At 48.2% G+C, this 25,301-nt stretch overlaps 2 pseudogenes; one reads left to right on the plus strand and one right to left on the minus strand.

The window, feature by feature from the left end:
- Nucleotides 1-25,301, minus strand: part of LOC141725778 (uncharacterized) — a 349,911-nt pseudogene that overhangs the window by 219,670 nt on the left and 104,940 nt on the right.
- LOC141725813 (uncharacterized) overlaps nucleotides 1-25,301 on the plus strand; it is a 73,690-nt pseudogene that overhangs the window by 45,399 nt on the left and 2,990 nt on the right.

Genomic DNA, 25,301 nt, shown 5'->3' on the forward strand with positions numbered 1-25,301 from the left:
TGCTCCATCTCCCAGCCCAGCACGGCCCCGGCTGCAGCTCAGCCCTGGGGGATCTCCTTGCCCTTGCCTGTGGCACGGAGGCAAATCCCATCCTGTCCCTGTCCTTCCTCCCCCAGAGCAGGAGCTGAGCATGGAGAGCAGGGAGGACAAATGCCCGCGGCAGAACCTGGTGGAAGAGGCCGTTTTGAGCGGCTCCACAGCGCAGGAAGGCAACGGGGAGGAAAAGCCCCGGAGATGCCGCACGAGGAGGGGCTGCAAACGCAGCCGGCGGGGATCTGAGGGGGAAAGAGCCAGCCTGGGCCGGGAAGGCGGCCGGAGACGGAGCCAGAGCTCAGAGCTGATGCTCCATGAGCAGCTCCATGATAGGGAGAAGCCCCACACGTGCGAGGAGTGTGGGAAGAGCTTCAGGTGGAAATCCAACCTGATTGTGCACCAGAGGATCCACACTGGGGAACGGCCCTACGAGTGTGGGGAGTGTGGGAAGAGCTTCAGTGTCAGCTCCCACCTGTTCAGACACCAGAGGACCCACACTGGAGAGAAGCCGTATGAGTGTGGGGAGTGTGGGAAGTGCTTCACCGTGAGCTCCAGTCTGATCAGGCACCAGAGGACCCACACTGGAGAAAGGCCCTATGAGTGTTCCAAGTGTTGGAAGAGGTTTAAGACCAGCTCTGATCTCCTCCAGCACTATTGGATTCACAAGGAGGAGAAGCCCTTCCAATGCCCCGACTGCGGGAAGGGATTCAGGCACAACTCCAACCTCATCACCCACCGGCGCATCCACACTGGGGAGAGGCGCTATGAGTGTGATAAATGCAGGAAGAGGTTTCAGACCAGCTCCTGTCTTCTGCGGCACTATTGGATTCACAGAGAGGAGAGGCCCTTCCGTTGTCCCGACTGTGGGAAGGGATTCAAGTACAATTCCACCCTCATCACCCACCGGCGCATCCACACTGGGGAGAGGCCCTACGAGTGTCCCCAGTGTGGGAAGAGCTTCTCCAGCAGCTCTAGCTTGACCAAACACCAATGGAGGCACCACTAAGGGAAGCCCTGGGAGTGCTCCGAGTGCAGGCAGAGCTTCGTGCGCTGCTCTGGCTCCATCCCCCACTGGAGGAGGCGCTTTGGGCACAGCCCTGGTCACTCACATTCCCTGTGATCCATGTTGGGAACACACCTGGCTGCTTCGCCTTTTGGTTTGGCCTTTATTTTCCTCTGCTTCACCTTCATCCTTTAAGGATACCCAAAACTGGGTTAAATGAAGGAAATTGATTGAATATATCTGAAGTTCCATAATTTCTCAGTTGTTTTAGGGGGAATTTAGTATTTGAGGACATGTTCTGTGTGGAGTGCTGCTGTTGCTAAGAGGCAGGAATTTGATCTCACCCTTCTTGTGTTGCTGAGAACTCCTCCCCTGACCCAAACCCCAATTCCACCCTTTGGATACCCTATAAAAACTCCACGGCCCTGCCTGTGCCCTGTCTTTGGGGGGTAAGAATGGATTCCCAAAGGATCAGCCCTTTTCCCACTGGATTCCCAAAGGATCAACTGTTTTCCAGTTGGATTCCCAGAGGATCAGCCTTTTTCACTGAATTCCCAGAGGATTCTGATTCTGTCACTGTTTCTTTTTATTTGTATTACTGCATTTGTATTTTTAATTTTTGCTAATAAAGTACTGTTTTTTCTCTTTCCATATCTTTGCTTGAGAGCCCCTTAATTTCAAAAGGAATTACTATTATTAATTTTAATAATAATAACAATTAAAAAATAATAGTAATCAAAGGGAGGGTGTTTACATTTTCCATTTCAGTGGAGGCTCCTGAAATTGGGAGACACCCCCAAGGCTGGGCCATGTCAAATAGTTCCAGAAAGATGTAAATTAGTTGATATATATGTATGAGGGTCTATGAATATGCAACAGGGTGATGTAATTAAAACCAGATTAATTAAGGGGTGTCCCCGAACATAACTGGGGGGTCTTGGTGGCCATAACAACCTTTGCTCGATGGTCCTTGTCTCCCATTACATCAATCCGTTTCATATTCATGGCCTTGTTGCATATCCATGAAGTACTTTACATATTCCAGGAGCGAAATTGGCTTAATCCTGTCTGGGGGTCCAACCCCCCTCCCAGCTCAATTTCGGGTGTCTCATCCTCCTCTCAGCTCAGTTTTGGGACCCCATACCCATCCCAGCTTCATTTGGGGGTTCCATTCCCCTCCCACCTCAATTCGGGGGTCCCATTCCCCTCCCAGCTCAATTTTGGGGTCCCGACCCTCCTCTTTTCCCCGCTCTCTCCTTTCCGATCGTTCCCCCAGTCCCCTCCCCCGTGTTTGGTTTTGGGGGCTCCAAGCCCCTCCTGCTCCGTTTTGGGGTCCTGGTCTTGTTTTGGATTAATTTGGGGTCCCCAGCCCATCCCCAGGGTCACCTTCTCCCCCCTCTCTAATTCCGCTCCTGGCAACTGAAGAGTCATCAGCGAGACACGCTCTGATTGGCTGGAAATTACCCCACGCCGTCTCTGAGTATTTACCGCAGTGAGACGCCTTGGTCTGTGCCCGGCAAGTGATGAGTCAGAGTCGGGCCGGGCGCTGATTGGCTGAAAATCGCTGAGCGGGGCCGGTGCTCTGAGTTCGTGCCCAGCAAGTGGATCGTCATCAGTGCCGCACGTTCTGATTGGTCGGGATCTGTTTTGTGGTGGGGACGGGAGGAACTGGGGTTTCTTGGGGTTTATTTAGGGTTTGTTTGGTGTTTATTTGGGGTCATTTATGGACTATTTGGGGTTTATCTTGGGTTTTACTTGGTTTATTTCTGTTTATTTGGGGTTATTTTGAAGTATTGGGTTTATTTGGAAGGATTTGGGTTTGTTTGGGTTTATTTGGGCTTATTTGGGGTTCTTGGGAGTTATGTTGTTGTATATGGGGTTTTTTTAGGTGTACTTGAGATAATTTGGGTGTTTTTGGGTTTAATTTGAGTTTTTTTGTTTGTGTTTTTGGGTTTATTTGGGATTTGTTTGGGTTTATTTGGGGCATTTTAAGGTATTTAGAGTTGTTTAGGGGTTTCTAAGGGTTTATTTCGAGTGTTTGGGGGTTATTTAGGTTACTTGGGGTCATGTGGGGTCAAAATATCCGGGAATGTTTCTCCTGCAAAAACGGGAATTTTTCCTTAAAAATCTGAGAGTTTTTTCCCGAAAAAAACGGGAATTTCCCTTAAAAATATGGGACCTTTCCCAGCCAATAGCAGCGTGCCCCGCCCCAAACCATCTAATCACCACGGGTCTCCCCGCAGGAACACCGGACTCCCTGTGCACCGATCTAACCAATCACCGCGCGTTTCCCCTCGGCAACTCCTGCCTTCTTTGCCTCTATGCAGCCAATCACCGTGCACTGCCCCCGCCCCTTCCCTGTCAATCACCATGCCCTATACGAAACCAACCAATTACCGGGCTTCTCCCCTAAGCAACTCCCGCCCTCCCCGCGCGTACCAGCCAATCATAGCCGAGCCCGAAGCGGTGCCCGATGACCCTGGGGTCGGGCATGGAGCGGGCGCCCCCTCCCCCCCCCCGCCCCCCGGGACCCCCTCAGGGACCCCCGGGAGCCGCCCCGGGCTCGGGCGGGTCCTGCGGGAGGCGCTGGAGAGAGCGAGGGAGGCGCTGGGAGAAGACGGGGGGCTCCGGGAGCTGCTGAGGAGGCGCAGGGACAGGTGAGGGGTCCTGGAGGGGTCGTGAGGGGAATTTGGGGAGGGGTCTTGAGGAGGTTTGGAGGGATTTGGGGAGGGTCTGGGGCGAACCTGAGGGGGTTTTAGCGGGGTCTGGGGGTGCTGGGGAGGCTTTGGAGGGGAATTTGGGGAGGGGTCCTCGGGTTGTCACGATCCGTCCTCACGGACAGGTTTTGTGATGGTTCATGGATTTGATCTCGGGGTGCATAAAGAACCAACAAGGTACAAGGGGGTTTGCAATGATAATCGAAACAAATGCACTTTTATTGAATGAGCACAGCAAAATGCGATGGAGGGATTAAGGGAGTGAAAAAGAGAGAGGAAGAGAGAGACAAAAGAGAGAGAGAGAGAAAGAGGGGGATAGAGCTACCAACGTAGAGACGAAGTCCTTTGGTCCAGTCCAGTCGAGGATCCGCCTGTTACGTCGGGGAGATCTCGAAGTCTCTCGCTAACTCAGAGGTTTTTATTAAGATAACTCTATTGGAAATTGCAAGGGGCAGAAACAGATACAATAAGGAATAGATGTAACAGGTAGTCCATGCTCTGAGCAGTAAGCGAGAGCCATTGTCTTCTTGGTCCGGCGGTAACAACCTGCAGGCAAACATCTCGCTTTGGTCAGCTTGCCTCCCCCACACACCTGCCCCGGGCTGGGGGTTTCAGTGCCAGTCCTTGGAAAGAGCAGTGGGGCCTTTTCACATGGGGGTTCCATGTCTCAGTCCTTGATGGAGAGGCTCCTTCCATCTCAGTCTGTCTGTCCCGGTGGTTGTAAAACAGGTGAGGGTCTTCTGTGGGGGGACCACCTGAAACTCAGGAGAAGTCCAGCCAGGCCGAGAGGTGGGACAGCTCCCAAGGCTGTTGTTGCACAAAGGGCACGGTGCCCCCTTTTTCTCATTGGGCTCAGTGTAGCACACAGCAAACAACACCTGTGAGAACAATGGCTTAGCTGTGCTCTCAGGTCTCAGGCGCATGACTTTCTCCCTTGGATCCAGAGATTTCAGACAGTGGGGTCTTCTCTTCAGTGGTCCCCCAATGACGATCATGAGGCAGATGAGGGAAAATTCGGACAGACTCGCACACAACCCCATGACTCACAATTGTCTTGAGGGATCTTCATCAGCAGAACTCTGGAGCATCATTGATGAGTCTGCAGAACTCGCAGTACGTTGGTAGTATAACCCGGAAAAATCGGGACGATAGAAAGAAAGGAGAAAGAGAGGGAGAGAAGGAAAAGAAAGGATAGGAGAAGGAGGTGGAAAGGGAAACAATAAACAAACATAATATTGATTATCATAACAATTTTCACAAATGGTTGATTAATTAAAACAATATTACTTTTAAAACAATATTTAAATAGTTATAACCAGTCACAAACAATCAAAAGCAAAAGCAATCAACACATATTAATACAAGCGTTAACTTAAAAAAATTATTTTCTAAAGCAATTCACTAAAAATCGAAAGTAATTTCCTCAAAATCATAAATGGACATTAGGAATTATTCCAAAACACATAGGCTTCATTCATAATTGCTTTGTGTCAAAGTCTTGGGGATGTCCATAGTGTAGAGGACATCAGCCAAGTTGTGTGCATTAACTATAGACATCAATCTTGTCAGCTGTTTCATGCTCCAATTCATAATGAATGGGACTGCTGATAACATAAAACCAAACAGAAGTAGAGTCAAAAGGATAACAATGGCATGGCACACACTGTTCAGGGCACCTGTGGCAGAAGGAGATCACCTAAAAGAGTATCCCACCACCTGTGCTCGGCATCTTCCTCCACTCTTTCCATGACACGATGTATCTGTCTCACATTGTGATGAACAGTCACCAGGGTTTTCTGTCCATTTTTCTGAATCTTCTCCAAGATTTCAACCAAGTCTCGATGGAGTAGCAGTTGTCTTACCAAAGTGAGATTCATCCTAGTAGGAGTAGGCATCAGTTTGTGAATCAGTGTGTAGTTAGATTGCAACAGGTAGTGAGAGGTAAGTGGAGCTTCATAAGAGAAATCACATCCTGTAATCTTGGTAAATTTACAAGCACAGAAATTGGAAAGATTTTTAGTATCTACTACAACATTCTCTACGAATACAAAATCACAAATGGTTCTAAAGCATGCACATCTATTGCCTATGTATATAAGGACTGTTTCAGAAGTCTTGTTAGGACAAATTTCAAAATGACACATATTTTGCTCTGTGTCTAAACAAATGTCTTGAGCTCTGATTGCATTGATTTCACAGATGAGCCCTTGTTGTTCTCGGACAATACAAGATTCTAAATTGACAGTTTGCCATTTCTCATCGATTTGACGGTCCCATTCTCTATGGGATAGAGAACAGCTTTGTCGTAATTCAGTTCTAATGCTATAACAGGGAAAATCAAATGCTCTGAGGCATTGTGTATAGTTAACACAAAACCTGGCTGTATTTGAAATGGGGTCATAGGTAAAATTCACTAAGTTCCACCAGGATTGGAATTCTCTTTCAAAGTAAGTGGCATTGTCCCAAATTATTTTCCAAATTTTAGTGGGAAAAGTGCCTTCTTCACCTGCTCTTATAATTGAGGCAGCAATTGACTGCATCCACAATTGTGCCTGGATACAGCTGAGAGCCAAAGAAACGTTGTTTTGTGTAGAACCGAGTGCATCAATAACCAATTTGTGATCATTTACATTTACTTTCTCCCAATTTGGTAAAATGTTTGATGGCAATCACTGATTCCCAATGCCAGTGAGGATGACTTCTATGGTTGTTGTAATTTGGTCAAATCTCTGGATGTGGCAGCCAATTTATTCAAGTTCAATTAATTTACATGTTACGTGTAAAATCATCACCTGGTGTTACCATAAAGGGAAGGGAAAAGATGATTTCTGTTGTCCATCTCTAGTGTTATCATGGTTTATCAGGTCTTCATGTCCCTCAGAGTTCTTCTGTAAAAGTAAACACAACAGGCTCTGCCACGAAGAGGCAGAAAAAGTTAGAACAATGGAATTGTCAGAGACATTTTGAACAGCAGTGGTACTTCCCCTACAGCAGCAGGGGCTTCACCAAAACAGGTTGTCCAGGGTGATGTGCTGGGTTCTTGAAATCCTCTGGTCCCCATAGTGAAGGAATTATGCTTGGAGCTGTCGGGCAAAAAGCAGTGATTTTGGAACCCATTTACCTCCCATCTATAGTAAGAGGTGTGAGAAGTCCATTTAATCTTTTCACCTTCTGCCCAATCCTGCACACCTTTGACAGTAAGTGAGAAACATTATCAGATTGAATTTCCTGTGGTTTTAGGAAAATTGCAAACCATCCTTGCATTGCTTTAACAGAATTATCTCCTGTAGCTCTTTTAAAAGCATCAGCCTGGACCAACCCAAATATGAACACAGCAGAGGACTCGGTGTAAATACAGACAAGAAAAGAATTCTGTCCCTCACGCTGGAAAATACTCCAGAAAGTAAACAGTTCCTCAGCGTGAGCACTGCCTTGTCCCTCTCTGTTAGCAGAAGCAGAGGAGAAAGGAGGGGTTGCTTTAATCACAGAGGCAATTTTGTCTTGGCTGCTCTCCAAGCTCTCAGTTTCTTGTATTGCTAAGATTTTTTCCACTCCTATGAGAGCTAAGCTAACCACAAACAATCCTTTTTCCCAGGTAGTGTATCTTTTCTCAGCATCTTTGAAGCCACAGGAATAGAAACCAACAGGCCTTGTCGGACCCTCAGGACCCCGCTGCCAAATGTGCGCTGACAGCCCTGAGGAGGCAAATCCCCATTCCACCTGAAAGGGATCTGTGGGATGGACAGGGCCCAGTGCTCGGTGAGATGTTGCTTCAAAAATCAGCAATTGCAATGCTGCCTCCTGAGAAGGAGTCCAATCCCATTTCACCCCTTTGCTCAGCAAGTCATAAAGGGGAACAAATGGGTCATTCTGGTTACTCAGAAATCTATCTAGTGTTTCTACAGGAGATACAGCTACTATGGTTTTTTGAAGGAGAGTGGTTGTAGGTTTAAGTGTTTCTGAAAGCCCTAGAATTAAAGGAGTCGTAATTTCAGGCTTTACAGGTGATTGCATTGGTAACTCTTAGCTTGTAGTCTATTTTCTTTCATGCATCATTTGCAAGCAAGCAGCTTTGTGAATGTTTTCCAGGGGTTGGCCGGGGGTACCAGCTCTGGTTAAAAGGTCTCCCCTTTCCAAGGGGTTGAGGCCCTGCCCAATGAGCTGCACACTGAGTCAGGGACCATGGGATGCGTCTGTCTCCCGTTGTTAAGCACACCCCATGTCCCCAGCACCCACCGGCTGCTTGTTCTGACAAGAGAATCTGATCTCCCCCGGTGAGAGACGCTTGGCATTTGTGTTCTGTTTTGGATTTGTGGGGGAGAAACCCGTATTGCTTTGCAAGTTTTGTTAATTCAGTGGCAGTGTACGGGATTTCTTTGGTGGTTACATGCAGGTCAAGATCCTCATTATTGATATAGCTGCATTCTGTTTTAATTAGAGGTTTTGTGTTATTGTAACAACAGTGTTCCCCACAATTTTTCATCACAGCTAATTCTGTTTGAGGGTAATTTTGATTAATGTGAGGCATTTCCTTCTCCTCTGTCTCTTGTGAGGAACTAGCGTTCTGTGAATTTTTAACATGTTCCTCTCTCAAGGCAGCCCGTAATAAATTATTTTAATTTCTTTCTTCATCAAATTGTTTTTGCAAAACTTCAACTGAATTTTGAAGGGAGTTTATTGTAGCATTTTCCTCACTTCTTGGCTTAAAGCGAGTTTCTATGGCTGCTGTGAGCCAAACTCCCAAACCTGAGCAGTGGAGGGTTTTATTTTTGCCCAGGTTTAATGTTGCAAAGAACATATTCTATCAATAATATTTTCTAAATTAAACCAATTGCAGTTTGCCCATTCTTCTTCTCATGGAGAAGATATGGCATTGTATTTAGCAAGCAGAGCATAAAATTCAGCTTTACCTTTTGCACTGAGGTTTTGAGTCATTTTGTGAAGGGACCAAAACCACAACAGGGAGGTGCAAACTTAAGTTACACAATCACACAGCTTTGCTGTGTTCCCCTTTGCTTCCCTGGGTGGGTGAAGAGACAGAATCTGCCTGGGAGGCCCTGCTTAGTTTCTTTAGGTTGCCCGTTCCTTCCCAGACAGTCCAGATACACACACACACCCACACCCACACCCACAAAACAGTTATTTTGTAAAGGGGCTCAAAAACTTCGACAGGGAAATACTGATCTAAGTTACACAACCACACAGCTCTTGCTGTGTTTCCCCTCACTTCCCTGGGTAGGTGAAGGGACAGATCTGCCTGGGAGGCCTTTGCTTAATTTCTTCAAATTGTCTCTTCCTTCCCAGATAGTGCAGATGCACACCAACACAACAGAAACAGTTCCCCCTTTTGCACGGAGAGATCATTTGTGAAATTCTGGAGACAGAACCCTCAGCAGAGTATGGGGATTGCTTTTCACCTGTGCGTGTGCAGATTGCAAGAAATTCGAATCACACCCCCTGTGCTGTGAAACTTCCTTCCCCTGGTACAGACTGCACACAGCCCTGCAAACCCCTCTGTCAGAATCCTGTCCATGACACCAATTTAATGTCACAACCCGTCCTTACGAACGGGTTTGTGATGATTCGTGAATTGATCTCAGAGTGCAAAAGAACCCGACACGGCACAGGGGATTTGCAGTAATAATCAAAAACCAATGCATCTTTATTCAATGACCACAGCAAAATGTGCTAGGGGGAATTGGGGAAAAGGGGAAGTATAAGAAAAAAGAGGGAGGAAGAGAAAGGAAGGTATAGAGCTAACAAATGTAGAGAGATGAAATCCTTTGAAGTCTTCAGTCAACAGAGTTTGCTCGGGAGATGTCATATCAGGGGAGATCTCAAAGATTCTGATTAATTCATACTCCTATTATTGTCTTTTTAAATGGGGTAAGGGGAGGAGTCTTGAAATTGAATCAAAAGTAGTAAGGAATACTCTGTTGTAATTTCTGGGGGGAAAAAAAGTTATTGCAGAAGGGTACAAACAGTCCATGCTCTCAGCAGTGGGTGAGAGCCATTGTCTCCTTGGTCCAATGGCCACAGCTGCAGGCAAACATCTGGCTTTGGTCAGCTCGCCTCCCCACACCTCCCCTGGTTGGGGGTTTCAGTCCCAGCCCTTGGGAGGAGGGGGAGCTTCTCCACATGGGGGTCTCCTGTCTCAGCCCTTGAGGGAGAGGCTTCTCCCATCTCAGTCCGTGCCTCACGGTTGTCGTGAAGCAGATTTGCGGTTTTCCGTGAGGACCACCAAAGTAACCCCAGAAAAGTCCAGCCAGGCCGAGAGGTGGGGAAATTCCAGGGCCATTGTTGTGAAGCGGGTGCAAGGGAAGAAAAGGGCAAGGTGCCCCCCTTCTCCTTTTCATTAGGTTCAGTCTTCCATGGAAACAAACACACCTGCAAACTACAGCTGGGCAAGCCAAGGGCTTTGCTCAGGCCTCAGGGTCTTGGTGAACAACTCTCCTGAGCAAGACCAGGATTCCAACCAGGGACTTTTTCTGTGGTCCCAGTTTCTGTCCTTTTCACAACGATCCTGAGGCAGATGAGAGAAACTTTGGACAGAGACTGACACCGTCCTCAGCCACGCCCAGGGCAGTGCGGGCCAAGCCCAGGGACACTGCAGGGTCATGGGGACACCGCACAGGTGCCACCAGGGACACGGCACTGCCACCTGTCCAGTGGCACCAGTTCAATGCCAGTGTCCCTGTGCCACTGCCACCAGTCCTGTCCTGGTGTCCCCACTTCCATCCCAGTGCCAGCAGTCCAGTGCCACCAGCCCAGTGTCCCCAGGGCTGCCCCACTGTCACCACCTCAGTGTACCCAGTTCAATTCCAGTGCCACCAGTTCTGTTCCACTGTCACCACCCAATGCCACCGCTCGGTGTCACCAGCCCAGTTCCAGCCAAGTGTCCCCAGTCCTGTCCCAGTGCCACCAGCCCAGTGCTCCCAGTGCCACAGCCTCCATTGTCTCCATACCAATGTCACCAGCCCAGTGCCATCAGTTTCAGCCCAGTGTCTCCAGTCTCATCCGAGTGCCCCTCATCCTGTCCCAGTGTTCCTGTCACAATGTCACAGTTGTGTCCCAGTGTCTCCATTCCAGTGTCACCAGTTGTGTTCTGGTGTCACCAGTTCCACCCCTGTGCCACCAGCCCAGTGTCCCCAATCCCTTCCTAATGTCCCCATCCCAGTGTTCCCTCCCAGTGTCCCCAGTCCTGTCCCAGTATCCCTGTCCCTGTGCCACCAGTTCCCTCCCACTGTCCCCAGTTCCAGCCCAGTGTTCCTGTCTCAGTCCCATCAGCCCAGTGCCACCAGGGATGCCCCGGTGTCACCAGCCCAGTGTCACCGATTCCACCTCAGTGCCACCAGTTCTATCCCACTGTCACCACCCCAGTGTCCCCCAGGCTCTCCCAGTGCCACCACCCCAGTGCCACCAACCCAGTGTCCCCAGTTCCACTCCAGTGTCACCAACCCAGTGCCACCAGTTCTGTTCCACTGTCACCAGTGTGTTGGGGGTTTTGGGGGATCCCAGGTGGAGTTTGGGGGCTCCCGGGGTTGTTTGGGGTTCCTGGGAGGGTTGGGGGATCCTGGAAGGGTTTTGGGGGGTCCCAGGTGAGGTTTCTAGGGATTTGGGTCTTCCCAGTTGAGAATTCCCAAAGATTTGGGGCTTCCCAGGTGAGAACACGGGCCAGGGGCTCAGAGGGGCTGAGGGGGGAGGGCCTGGGGGTGTTCTGGGGGGCTCCAATCAATGGGGGGTGTCCGGATGGTGCTGAGGGGGAGGCGTGGTGAGTGTGAGGGGGGCTCTCATGGATTTGATGCCTCAGGTTTTGGCTTTTCTGTTTTTCAGATTCTGTGCTGCTTTACTCTCTGGGTCTGGGCTTCATATTAAGGGATGCTGAGCTCTGTTCACAGAGCAGGGAGACAAAACAATTCCTTTCCAGCTGAGAACCCAAGGACAAATAATCCAAACTTCAGGCCCAAGAGCATAAACAACGGGCACTGAAGAGAGAAAAACAAGAAGGATGGGACTTCATCATCTAAAGACATAATTGGACAATTAACTCCAACATGCAAATGGAGCAGAATTTATAAAAGGGACAGACCTCGTGACCGGCCATCCATTTTGTGGCCATTTTGGTCCATCTTGGGCGTAGCCCTGGCTGGGCTCTTGTTCTGCCCAAGGTGTATCCACGGAGGCCTTTTAACAAATGCCTGCTTTATTGTGTAACCGTGTCTGGCCTCTGTTCTAGGTCAGCCTTGTGAAGGCCTCAGTTTGTGGCGAGCACGAAGGGAGCCGAGGCACCTGGGCAGGGCTGGAGCAGAGGCAGAGGAAGGTGCAGCTGCTGCCCCCATCCCGCGGCACTGGCGGGGCCCAGGTGCGGGGCAGAGGGTGCGGGAGGCCGAGAAGCTCGGGAGGAGCGAGAGAGGCGTGAGCGGCTGCAGGGGCGCTGTGTTTATCGGGTGAGCGCGGTGGGAAGGGGCGTTTTGTGCTCGGGAGCGCAGCGGGTGCGGGGCTCGCTGTGCCCCGGGCCAGGGAGGGCGGGCGCTGTGAGCAGCGGGGTTGGATTGCGGGGCTGGGCTTGGCCTGGGGCCGGCGGTGCTGGCGCAGGGATCGTTCCCGCACCGCCGCTCCGGAGCGCCGCGATCGGAATCTCGCTCTTTCTCTCTCTCGTTGGTTTTTTAAATTTCTACTCAGAGCTGTTAAATGCCGCGTGTATATTCTGCTGCGAGTGCTGTAGTGATAATATCCCGAGAGACAGTTCCCTGAGATTAGCACTGAGAAACTGGGGACCCCTTACCGGGGGGAGCCTTGTTTTTCAAATGCAAACTCATTGGACTCTCAGAAAAGATCCGGCCGCAGTGTGAACTAGAGGACAATCAGACGAGGCCCGAGTTTGGTAGTTGGGATAAGAGATTAATATCAAGTTTGATTTGCCGTAGACGCGAGGATAAATACTCAGGGTGCTCAGGTGAGCTGGAGTATGCGAGGCTCTTTATGGTGCCAGCATGTCAGCGGAGCCCAGCAGCAAAGCAAAAGGAAGAGCAAACCTCAGTCTGAAAGGGAAAAGGGGAGAAAAGGAAAAAAGAGCCAATATTGGCAAACAAAAGTAAAACAAGGGAGGAAAAAGGCTCAGATCGAGTCGCTCCCGCCCTGAGATTGGGGTCGGTCGGGTCCGAGCAAGGCGCGCCCCCCCCGCCGCCGCCGCCCCCCCGCCACTGCCGCCGCCAGCGCCGACACGATCGGGGGGCGGGGGAGGCGCAGCTCAGACGGGGCCCGGCCGGGGAAGGAGGAGAAAGGCGAGCCCGGGCAGGCAGGGATGGCGCCGGCCCCGGGCCAGGAGGAGGAGCCGGGGACGGAGCCTTGTGCCGGGAGGGCGGACAGGGAACCTCCCATGGGGGCGGGGTCTCGCCGCTCCCAGCCCTGTCAGTTTCCATGGCAACCATGAACGCCGGGGAGCGGCTTCGGAGGATGACGTCACCGGTGTGGGCGGACGCGCAGCCCGGGTTAAAAGACGCAGCAAATGCCGCGTGGGGCTCCCTAGGATGGGGGGTCGGCAAAATAGATTATATGGTACAACAGGGTCAGCCGAACCAGAGAGCTCCTGCTCCAGCAGCTCCGGGAAAGGTGAAATTGATGAACTCATTGCAGCCTTGAGCAAGCGAAGGAGGGGGAAGATCGTGAGAAAAGCCATCAAAGAGTGTAGCCGCATAGTGAAACGTACAAGCTAAAAAATGAGAAAAGAACCGGTTTTACAATCCCCTCTACGACCAGCAGCTGGCAACCAGGGACCGATACATGTTAAGGTTCCATATTCCCTTGTGAAAAACACGGTTCACTTTCCTGTTAAAATTTAAAACTTTAATAAAGTTCAGTAGGAGACAGAGACAGTAAAACAAAAATTACGGCTCAGTGCATCTTGGTACTAAGCCAAGAGCACCCCTGCTAGTTTGGGAAACACCCTTTTTATACCATTTCTATGACATCAGCCTGTTGCATATTAATAGACTGTTATGCATATCCACCATCTAGTTTACACATTTCAGGAACTGTTTAGCATGGCTCCTCCTCAGCTCTGCCTTTTTAGAGCATGTGTGTTTCTTGGCTGTGGTTTTGGTTCCCTCTCTTGGTCACTTCCACTCTGGGCCTTGGTCCACACTTTCTTCAGACGGCAGATGCTGATAGTTGGCACATCAATAGCAGGGTGCTCATGAGGTGTTCACTGGATGTTATCCCGACCAAGCAGACAGTTCACTCCTGACTAGATCAGCTACCACTACTGCCATGTCTAAGTTTTTATTAACAGCAGAAATAAAAGCAAAGTTATTTTAACATTGTACATACAAGATTCCTCTTCATATAATAATATAATAAGCACCTATAATAATCTTTCCTCTTCCCTTTTTACAAATAATTTGGCTTGAGCAGTATTTCTTTTTTTCTATCCTCCATTATTTGCTTTTTTTTTTCATAAATAATTTTTGCTTCTTCCAAGTGGTCTTTCTTATTATTTTGTATGCACATAATCTTTTGTGCAGTCCCAGATGTAGTCAGTTTTGGGTCTATAGCATTGTCACTTAATCATTAAAACTGAAAGTCAGGGACAAAGACTCTCTAACTAGTTAAAGTTAGAAAGTGGTATGTTTATTACGCTGGTGGGTGGCCTGGAAGGTATCATTCTTGAAATGCGTGACTGCACCACACAAGGATTTTTGCCTTCTGTTTATTTCTCAAAATAATATATGTGCATAACCCCACCACCTCCCATCCCTGTATTGTATTAAAATATTTGTATTAAAATGAGCTTATTAGTCCTTCACGTGTGCACAATTCTTCTCTTGAATTGGGTCAGTGGTCCCAAATTGGGTCAGTGGTCCCAGGGATGAAGTCAGGAAGGTCTTGGTCAGGTCTCTGTGACCCTCTGGCACAATCCAAGGCCCCCTGCTTCGTGATGGATTGACACAGAGTCCAGGTGCTGGGCATTGTTCTGCTGGTTTCAATATGTTCCTGTAATCGTTCACTTGCTCCTCTTCCTTCTACAAATGAGCTCATAATGTAACAATTAGCTTTAACTTCAGCATCTAATAATCATTAACCAGTTGTTGGTGTATCTGACTTCAATATGAATTAGTTCTAACCCTCAGTTAAAATCTTAATTTTTTTAAATCATAATTAAATCCCTACTCCTTCTTCAAGGTTGGTAAATTCTTTTACTAACATATAGGTTCTTCTTTATTGAGCCAACTTATGTGGTGTTTCTTAAAACCATACCATATGTTCTCGATATTGAAGTTAAAGCTGCTACTTGCTGCAACAGTCTCCAATTCTAAATAAGTACTGTAATTGACAAAATCAAACTTATACTAGCCAAGAGAAGTAAAACAATAATTGGATGAACAAAGGTACTGAGCAAGTCAGCTGCCATTGGAGACTGCTCACAAAGCACATCCCACTAATGATGGGATGGGCCTTTTTCCAATCTTTTAAATACTTTCCGTATAGTCTCTGTGTCATGGTGTATTGTAATCAAAGTTCTTTTCCTTTTATCCTTAACTTTTTAAAGAATTTTCTTTAATTCATAATGTTTTTACAGTTTGGTAACCAGAGTTAAGTACATCCCTATGGGCACAGGCAATATTTCTTGGACAGTGATCAAATTCGCCTTTCTATGTTGGTATGATACGACAGGTGCCTGATAGGAAAAAGCGCATCCTTTGATTTTGACAAAGTTACAAATGCACAAGTTAAATTGAGTTTCCTTCACTGTGATCTCATCTACTATTATAGTGGGGCATGCTGTTCTGAGGCAGATACAACTTTGTCTTGTATACGCAGGCAAGGTTTTCTGGTTAATGGGATGCATTTCAAAGTGAGAAATACTTTGCTCTGTATCTAAGTCTAAACCCAGTGAACTTAATTAAGCATTTGTCACGGTATTTAGAATTCTTGATGAGATTCATGGAATCTGTCTTGGACAAACAGATATTTACATCCCCAACCATTTCTTTTTTCTTACACAGTTGCATTTGTAATTTTTATCATTTGACCCAGAGACTTTTGGGAGTTAAAATCATAGGCTTTCCCTTGGCACTTATATACTAGTCACATGATATGGAAGTGGTGCTGCATTAGCTGTGGTTACAGCAATAATCATAAATGCCACAACTCTCTGAGCTACACCTACTTGATTATCTATTTCAACAACAAGTCGTTCTGCTCTTTGGGGGATTATTACACTGTGCTTATCATTTTACTCACACTCTATTTATTTTCTCGAGAAAGTTTTAATTTCAGTTTATTGTTACCCATTGTAACTTTCTAAAGTCCCTCAGGAGCCTTCATCACTCGGGAATGATGGATCTAGGTGCTTTGTTCCTTCATCTTGGTTGCAGTAAAGGTGGTGAGGAGCACTTGGGCGGTCACCAGATGTCGCTGTAGGACTCGAAAGAACACAAGCACACCACCGTTCTCAAGGTGAAGGAAAAAAGGGAAGTTTATTTTCTGACTCCAATATTTATCCTTTTACAAAAGTGACAGCGGATTGGAGGGTGACAGTGACACCTCTCCAATGACACTGGTTAAACCAACAGTCCATCAACTCTTTCCTCCTCCATCAACGAATGCAAAACAATGAGTTATTTACGGAAAGTGTGTGAGAAAGTTCACTACAAGAATGTCAACATCAGAAGGCATAGAAAATCCTAAAAAACCAGGGTGACCCACTCCTTGTAGTTGTATGTCTGTTTTGATTAGTATTATTGTACTATGGCTTACCTTCGAGGAAAATCTGTCCATAATTACCTCACCCTTTGCTGCTTTCTTTGCCTCTCCATCCGCCAGCTCATTTCTTTCCTCCAATTTTAAGCTCACTCTCTGGTGTGCCTTAATATGCTTTTTCAGGTAGCTGAACTGCTTCCAGCAGCCGGTTTGTCTCTTCTTCCCTTGTGAGGTCAGCAGTCCCCTCTCCTTCCAGATGGCTCCATGCACATGCACGACTCTGAATGCCTTTTGCTGTTTCTAAGGCATGGGCCCATGCATTTATCTCAGCCTTCTGTGCAGAGGTACCTGTTGGTAAGGGTCCAGACTCTATTACCTCTCTGCAGGTAGTCACTGTGTACTTTGCATGTCGCTTTCCACTAGCAATGTAGCTGCGCCTGTCAGTGAACCAGGTCTCTGCATCGTCCAGAGGAGTGTCCTTTAAGTCTGGGCAGCAGGAGTAGGTAGCTTCAATGGTCTCCAGGCAATCATGCTGTACTGCTTCTCCTTGATTCCCCTGAGAATAGAAGCTGGGTTGACAATATTAGTCACCACTATCTCTACATCATCTTGCTCTACCAGGATGGCCTGGTATTTCAGAAACCTCTCTGGTGAAAGCCAGTGGCCACCCTTTATTTCCAGTACTGCGGACACTGTGTGGGACACTAGCATAGTTATTTTTGTCCTAGGGTAGACTTGGGTGCTTCTTGAATATTCAGCACACTGCTGCTACAGCTCTGAGGCAACCTGGCCATCCTTTGGCTGTTGCATCTAGTTGCTTAGAGAAGTAAGCAACTGCCCTTCGGTATGGACCCAAGTCCTGAGCCAGTATTCCCAGGGCAATTCCTTGCATGGAAAAATAGAAAGAATGCTTTACTTATATCTGGAAGTCTCAAGGCTGGAGCTGACATAAGGACACTCTCTAGCTGGTGAAAGGCCCATGTGGCTCCTTTTGTCCACTGGAGATCTCTGTTTCCATTGGCAATACGAGCATAGAGGGGTCTGACAAGCAGTGCATAATTATCAACCCACAGCCGGCACCCCCCTGCCATGCCTAAGAAGGTTGGGAAGGAACTCCCAACCTTATCTGGGGTTGGGGAGTTTGGCATATGGCTTCCCTGTCTTAAAGCCTGCTGCTCAGCACTCACTTCTTACCCCAGGTAGATTACCTTCTGTTTCACTACCTGTGCCTTTTCCTTTGAGACTCTGCATCCTTGGAGTCCTAGGAAATTCAAAAGGCTTACCATCCAGGCTTCCCTTGTCCGAGTGGCTACTAGAAGATCATCCATGTACTGCAACAGCCTCCTTTCCTCTTGTGGAGCTTCCCGGGACTCTGGGTCTTTGCAAGCTGTTCTCCAGTCGGGGTGGGGAATTTTGAAGCCTTCAGGCACATGGACCATGTGAGCTGTGTTTGAATGCAAAAATTTTCTGGCTGGCTTTGTGGATAGGGAGGCAAAAGAAGGCATCTCTTAGGCCTAAAACAGTGAACCAGGTTAGCTCAGGTGTTAAACAAGTTAGTAAAGTATATGGATTTGCTACCACAGGGTATAAATTCTGTGTTATCTTATTGACAGCCCTCAATCCAGTACTATCAATTATTGGGCTGATTCCTTCCCTATCTTCCTTTTGAGGGTACTGCTCAGTTCTCACTGGTTGTGTTCTTTCCTTAAGCTTGATTGCTATGTGGGGGCATTTTTCCTCCTCCCTGGTACAGCAGAGGCCCATACCCTCAAAAACACTTATTTACTTATTATACTATAATTTACTATCTCTTTACTGATGTCTTTCTTAATTTCAATGGCTGTTAATGTTAAGCCTAACATCTTTATGTCATTTGCCTCCAGCGTAACCTTTCTCATTTGAGAATGTTTAGCAAATTGAGCGAATTGTACAAAAGCTTCTAAGTACACATAGTAGACATGTTACTTTAAAGGTTTGGAAAAGTATGCCTTCTCAGACTGGCCAGTTGTTCCCCGCACTACAACCTAAACATTCTCCACAGGTACTAAAGCTTTATTTAAAACTGAATATATGGCCCTTGTGTTGACTAAAATTCTACCCTTTTCTTTCTTCTGATCTCACTGCCTCTTGCAGAGGGGTCTGTTACATCCTAGTTCTGGATGAAATTGAACTGCCAGGAGGGGGATGGGTTCGAGTGGGTATATTTTGGAGCCTAAGCCTTCTTCCCTTTTGGGGAGGTCATCTTTATCCTTCCTCCCTTACCTTAGGAGGAGCCTTTACAAATCATGTGTACTCATTTTGCGAACTGTAATCGCTTTGCATTTCAGCATGATAATCTGTGTTTGACTTCATACATTGCTATCTTATGCTGCATGCTGAACAACACATTTGATTTGCTTTCTCTTTGCCTTGTTTTCCTTTTCAAGGGCCAAGACCAGAGGGCGGTCTGATCTCACAGTCTCTTTGCCATTCTGGGTGATTTCTTAAAACAAAAAGACATATCAGCATACAAAACCCCATCCCATTTACCTTTGTATTTTAAAACAGTGTTAACTGCAATGAAGTATTATAAATCTTCTTATTTTCTGAGCTGCTCCTACTGGCAGCCTTCTCCCAGTGAGCCCCTCCTAAAAGGGGCTAATTTAGCAACCTCTTTGCTCTGGTCAGTTCTCATTATCTCTTTCTCCTTGCCCTATCTCGCTTCTGCCCCATCTTCTCTTTACAAAGCTTCACAGTAGTTTCTCAGTCTTCCTCCTAGACACACACACACACACACACAGCTCCAGGTGGCAGGTATCAGATGTGATTTCCCACACACGAGCTTTAAGATCTTAGGTTCTGAATCAGCTTGATCAGAAACCTTTAATTTACACTCGGGGCATGTGCCCTGACACTTATTAGAACAGCAATACAAGCGTTTCTCACAAACACCGCATTAACGCAGCGTGCCAGCCTCTTGATGCACCAAAGGAATTGCCCGCAGAGGCAGGCTATTCTGTTTATTACAGAGAACTCTAAATCCCTACAGCAGGCTGTTCCCAGTCCAGACTTACTATAGTACCAGCTCAAGTCTCATAAACTCATTCATCTCTTCTATCTAAACTCTGTTTTACAAAATATCAGTCTTTTCTAGTTCTCTTCTTGCATAATCTAATTAAGCACTGTGTCTACATACACTCGTTTTACTGCCTTGCAGAAAGGCTGTGCTTGCCACAGCAGAAACTCTCATACGCCCACAGACACAGACACACGCACCCCCCTTTATCTCAAATCCACTAGAGCCAGGGCTTGAATTGCTGTGAGGGGAGAATTCTTGGAATTCCTTTAATTTGCTTTACTATAGTTAAACATAAATCACCATACCGTAGTTCTTCTGTGTAAAATGCTACTCTTGTTGCAAACAAAATCTTAAAATCTCCACAAACAGGTGGGAGGTGATTTAGAGTCGTCGGATCTCAATTAGAGTGGTGAGATGGAGATTGTGTGGGGCTGGGTGTGTGGGATGTATTTGACAGCAAATAAAACTCGGAGACTTACTGATTTCTCTCCCGTTCATGTTCAGTCTGTTGCAGGTCTGTTTGCAGAGTGTCGCCGTCTCAGCTCATTGTCTTTGTGTCCCTTTTTCTCTCCTGCCTCTCTTTGCCTGCTCTGTTTCTCTCTCAGTGTCTCCCTGGACCCACGGACCACCAGAGACCCTCCCCTGATTTAATTGACCCAGGCACCACCAGAGACCCTCCCTATATTTAATTGCCTCAGGGACCACCCAATATCCTCCCCTAATTTATTGCCCCAGTGACCACCAAAGACCCTCCCCTGATTTAATTGACCCCTCCCCTGAATTAATTGACCCCTTTCCCTGTTTAATTCCCCTTCCCCTGAGTTAATTGACCCCTGCCCTGATTTAGCTGTCTGCTGCCCTGATTTAGATGACCCCTCTGTCCCCACAGACCCTCCTCTGATTATTTATTATTTTAGTTCCCAATTATTATTTCAATTCCCAGTCCCAGGAGCGGAAGTCCTGAAGGCTGGCAGGGAAATGTCTCAGTAGGATTTTGCTCCATTTCCCTTCAAGGGCAGGAACATCTTTTCCTGGCTGGGAGGTGGAATTGCAGACTTTTGGAATGTGTGCAGGGCAACACGGACTGGCACCAAACATGGACTGGGATCAAATAGGGGTTGGGATCAAATATGGACTAGGATCAAACAGGGACTGGGATCAAATATGGACTGGGATCAAATATGGACTGGGATCAATTATTGATTGGAATCCTACAGTGTAGGATAAACTGGACTGAGCTTATATAGACTGAGATCAAATACGGGCTGGGATCAAATATGAATTGAGATAAAAAATGGACTGGGATCAAATATGGACTAAAATCAACTGGATTGGGATAAACTGGACTGGGATCAAATCAGGATTGGGATCAACTTTGGACTGGGATCAAATATGGCCTGGATCAAATATGACAGATTTTATGGACTGGGATCAAATGTGGACTAGGATAAGCTGTGGACAGGGATTAAATATGGACTGGGATCAAATATGGATGGGGATCAAATGGACTGGGTTCCTACAGACTGGGATAAACTGGACTGAGATTATATAGATGTCGTGGTTTGAGAGGAAGTTAGTTTTCTGGGATATGAAGTGGTCAGGCCAGTAGGTGCTCACATTTGAATACTGGCACCTGGTTTGGCCACTGGGGACATTGGATACGCCTCTGAGAACACAGGGGTTAAAAAGCAGAGCACTCCCGGGGGAAGCTCTCTTGGGTTCCAGCGAGGGAAGCAGGTCGGGCCTCCCCTGCCCAGCTCCTGGCTGGTTTGGGGCTGGGTGAGGTAGGCCTGGCCCGAGGATGGAAGGGTGGAAGAGCCCGGAGAGGCATCGGGCAGCCACACCTCCCCCCCAGGAGAGAGAGAGAGACAGAGCACCTGTGCCACCGTGAAATTTGATATCCTGTGCTGGCAGCACAGCCCGGCTGGCGGAGAAGGGCGGGGGAATGCAGCGAGAAGGGGTCCGGCAGCTGTGGGAGCTTTGGGCGGGCAGAGCCCGAGCTTTTAACCCTTTTTCGGACAAGGAAAACTTTGCAGAGCATTAACCTTTCCTAGAAGAGATAAGAGATGAAATGGAGGAAGAAAATGTGCAAGTGTGAAGGTCTGGGCAAGTGAAAGATGTCGGGAGAGTAGAGAAGAATCTTAGGTGGGAAGAGATGATGGAGTGGCCTTAGCTGGACTTTTCCTGTATGGCCATGGACAGAACCATGTTTCCTGTGACACAGAGACTGCATCCAGGGGGAGGCAATGGCTCAGAGCCAAGAGGGTTCAGTGTTGGTACCCCTCGGCCCCAGGGGGTGAAGTTTGGGGGGCACAGATGTCCCAGAGGTGAGACTGTGCCCTTTTTGGAACGGGACAAAGCATCCTTAAAAGGACAACCCTAGAAGCAGCTCTGTCCATGTGCAGTGGTGAGAGCACTGGACATGGAAGGAAGAGGTCACGATGGCAGATGTTCTCCAGGCGGTGCCACGAGTGACTTGGAAACACACGAGGTTTCAGCGGTGTTTCCTGGGGAAGCCTATGGCACAAGAAGGACTCCTCTCCCCTTGATGAACTGAGAATTGATTACCTAAAGGGTGGTGATGGACCGAGAGTTGGTGATTTCGGGAATAGATGTATTGGAAATTTGGTGGCGGGGGGAGGAAATGTTTTTGTAAAGTTTTCATTTTCCCTGTGTGTTTCTTGTTACGTAGAGTTGGAGTTTAGTTAATAAAGGTTTATTTTCTTTATTTCTAAGTGGGGGCCTGCGTTGCTTATTGCTGGTCACATCTCACAGCAGACACCAGGGAGCACTTCTTTTCATGGGGGCACTGGCATTGTGCCAGCATCAAACCATGACACCTACGCTACCAGTTGGCCTTTTTCCACCTCTCCAGCCATCCCCACAGAGCATTGGCTACCATCCATGAATCAGTGTAGAGGTAGAGCTTTGGCCATTTCTCTCCCTTAGCATTGTCCAGGGCCAGCTGAACAGCTTTGAATTCTGTAAGTTGGCTTGATCCACCTTCTCCTTCAGCAGCCTCTGCCACCTGTCGTGTGGGGCTCCATACAGCTGCTTTCCACTTCTGGTCCATCCCTACGATGCGACAGGAACCGTCAGTGAAAAGAGCGTAGCGCGTTTCCTCTGGGGGCAGTTGGTTATAGGGAGGAGCCTCTTCAGCACGTGTCACTGGTTCTTGTTGCTCTTCATCAGTAAGACCAAAGTTCTCACCTTTCAGCCAGTTTGTAATTATCTCCAAAATCCCAGGGCAATTCAGGTTTCCAATACGGGCACACTGTGGGATAAGAGCAATCCGTTTACTCCATGTAGCGTCAGTGGTGTGGTGGGGGGTGGGAACCTTTCCTTTGAACATCCACCCCAGCACCGGTAGTCGGGGTGCCAGGAGGAGTTGTGCTTCTGTGCCAATCACCTCTGAGGCAGCCTGGACTCCTTCATAGGCAGCCAAGATTTCCTTCTCTGTGGGAGTATAGTTGGCTTCTCACCCTCTGTAGCTTCGACTCCAAAATCCCAGTGGTCGGCCTCAAGTCTCCCCAGGCACCTTCTGCCAAAGGCTCCAGGACAAAGCCATGGTTCCTGGCTGCAGAGTAGAGCACGTTCTTCACCTCTGGTCCTGTCCTGACTGGGCCAAGGGCAACTGCATGAGCAATCTCCTGCTTGATCTGTGCAAAGGCTTGTTGCTGCTCAGGGCCCCAGTGGAAAGTGTTCTTCTTACGGGTGACCAGGTAGAGAGGGCTCACAATCTGACTGTACTCAGGAATATGCATTCTCCAAAAGCCTATGGCACCTAGGAAAGCTTGTGTCTCCTTCTTATTGGTGGGTGGAGACATTGCTGTGATCTTGTTGATGACATTGGTGGGAATCTGATGCCGTCCGTCTTGCCACTTCACTTACAGAAACGGGATCTCTTGAGCAGGTCCCTTGACTTTGCTCTTCTTGATGGCAAAGCTGGCTTTCAGGAGAATCTGGATGATTTTCTCCCTTTTCTCTAACACCTCTGCTGCTGTCTTCCCCCACACAATGATGTCATCAATATACTGCAGGGATGTAGGGTAGGATGAAGAAACCATACACCATACATATCGTAAACAGACGCCAGTATCTTTGTAAACGCTTTATAAATCATTATCACCAAGGCCAGCACAACAGCTATTCCAATCCGTACCCCTCTACCGTAAAAATTACTTGTTAAAAACAATAATCCTAGTGACAAGAAAGGTATTGAAACCTCAAAAAGGTCTAGGGCCCAGAGCCATACAAAGGCTTTCACACCCAGAGACATCAGGGGTTCCAGCAGCATGGCTACTAACTGCTTTAACAACAAACACACAAGTAATAGAGCTTTTTTCCAACGTTTCCAGCCCCACGTTGGGCGCCAATTCATGTATTTGTCCCGGTTTAGAGCAAATTTGGGGAAGAATCCCCCAAAGGAGCTCCAGTGAGAAAAGCAGATCCAATCGGCCCCTCCCCCCAACTGGTCTGGGAGGAAAAAATAACTCCTTGGAGAAGGGAGAAAAAAACCTGTTTATTAAACAATAAAACCAAAACAATATCAAACAATGAGACCCCTTGCCACTCTAAAAGAGATTAAAAACTGAGAAAACCCCGGGTTGAAGCTCAGCTTATTCAGTCTCTGATCAGTCCTTCCGGTGCTGGAATTGTCACAGGCCAGGCCTGGCCCGGTGGGCCACAGCTGCAGCTGCTGGTGCTCTCCTGGGTGTTCAGTCCAGAGCAATTTCAAGAGGTCGAAAGAAAAAGGAAAAAAAAACAGTCCAGGGAACTTCTTTGCCTCAGCTAGCTAAAACTAACTAAAAAGAAAAAGAAGAGCTCTGTCCCACTGTCTGTTCATCCACAGACAACACAGGCCAGGAGCAGGAATGTGGAGGAGGAGTGCAGTGTCTGAAAACAAAACTGCGTGCTTCTTCTCTTCCCGCCTTCACTCTCTGGAACACTCTTAAAGGTACAAAACTTACTATTCAACATAAACAGCATGAGACGATTGGGGATAAAAGCATCATAGAGTCAACCCAGCACAAGGTCTAAAATTCCGAGTGCATTGAGAGGCCCCTGTGTCCATCAGGAAATGCCTCCTCTCAATGCAGACCCACCCTGAATGTTCTCAAGGACTGCAGTGTGGAGGGTCCCTGGTGTGATGGGAGCTGTGACAGCCCTGGCAGTCCATGTCCAACAAGGGGTGGACTTGCTGTTCCTGAGGGTGCTGCTGTCTGTGCTTGCAGTGTCCTTGTGCCCTGCAGCTGGAGCCCTGGTTCCTTGCCAGGGGCTGTTTGGGTGGGCTCTCCCCTGCCGAGGAGGGCAATGCCTCTGCCAGGTGCTTGTGGCCGAGCCTGTGCCCTGGGTGCTGGGGCTCCCTTGGGCCCTGGGGTTGATCCCTCAGGGGCTGTAGGAACTGTGCCCTGGCCTTTGCCTTCAGCTTGGCCTTTTGCCGCTCCCTTCTTGCACTCACCTGCTGTGCCTTTGTGCCCAAGTGCTGCAGGGCCTTCTTCTGCCCCTCCTGCAGCCCCCTCAGTGCCTGTGGGTGCTCATCCTCTGAAAGCTGCTGAACTTTTTGCAAAATCATTTGTATCTCCAGTAACCCTAATAAAACCCTTAAAAGATAATCTCCATGCTAAAATGTACAATCCACGTTTCCCAGGTGTTCCTTGCTCCTCCTCCCTGTGCTCAGGGTGCCCTCCCCAGCCCGTAGCCCAGAGCCGCTCCCTGTCCTGCCGCAGTGTCCAAAGGCGCCCCCCGGCGGGCAGGGCCGGCAGCTGCACGGGGCTGGGCAGCGGCC

The sequence above is a fragment of the Zonotrichia albicollis genome, chromosome 31 (genome assembly GCF_047830755.1).
Source record: "Zonotrichia albicollis isolate bZonAlb1 chromosome 31, bZonAlb1.hap1, whole genome shotgun sequence".
Classification (NCBI taxonomy): Eukaryota; Metazoa; Chordata; class Aves; order Passeriformes; family Passerellidae; genus Zonotrichia; species Zonotrichia albicollis.